This window comes from Wasmannia auropunctata, unplaced genomic scaffold (assembly GCF_000956235.1).
Source record: "Wasmannia auropunctata unplaced genomic scaffold, wasmannia.A_1.0 LD336074.1, whole genome shotgun sequence".
Taxonomy (NCBI): domain Eukaryota; kingdom Metazoa; phylum Arthropoda; class Insecta; order Hymenoptera; family Formicidae; genus Wasmannia; species Wasmannia auropunctata.
In genome coordinates, this window is record NW_012026816.1 from 781998 (window position 1) to 782474 (window position 477).

The following is a 477-nucleotide window of genomic DNA, read 5'->3' on the forward strand; positions in this document are numbered from 1 at the left end:
TTATGATATTCTTCAAAGAAATGCTGCATACAAAAATATTCTTTGCACCAGGCGCAACGTATTATAGCAGGTGCACCACATGTGGAACAGAATGGTATTTCTTGAATATCCTTTCCAGAAAAACAAAAGTCTACAGGATTTTCGAAATATAGCTGTCGTTCTTCAATATATCCACTCTTGAGTCAGGCATATTTAAAAAGATTATGAAATCATGGAGAAGATAGCTGTATATGCGTTAAATGCTATATAGTATACTACAGTTGTGCCTGGTGCAAGGAATATTTTTGTATGCAGCATTTTTTTGAAAAATATCATAATTGGGAACATTTTGTTATATAGGAATTATATAAGTATTAATATAGTAAGATCAACTAGTTTTAAATATTTCTGATAAGTATATTATTGCCAATATTAAAAATAAATATTTAAAATAAATATTTATAATAAATGTGCTTATACATTATAGGAAACGTCGAA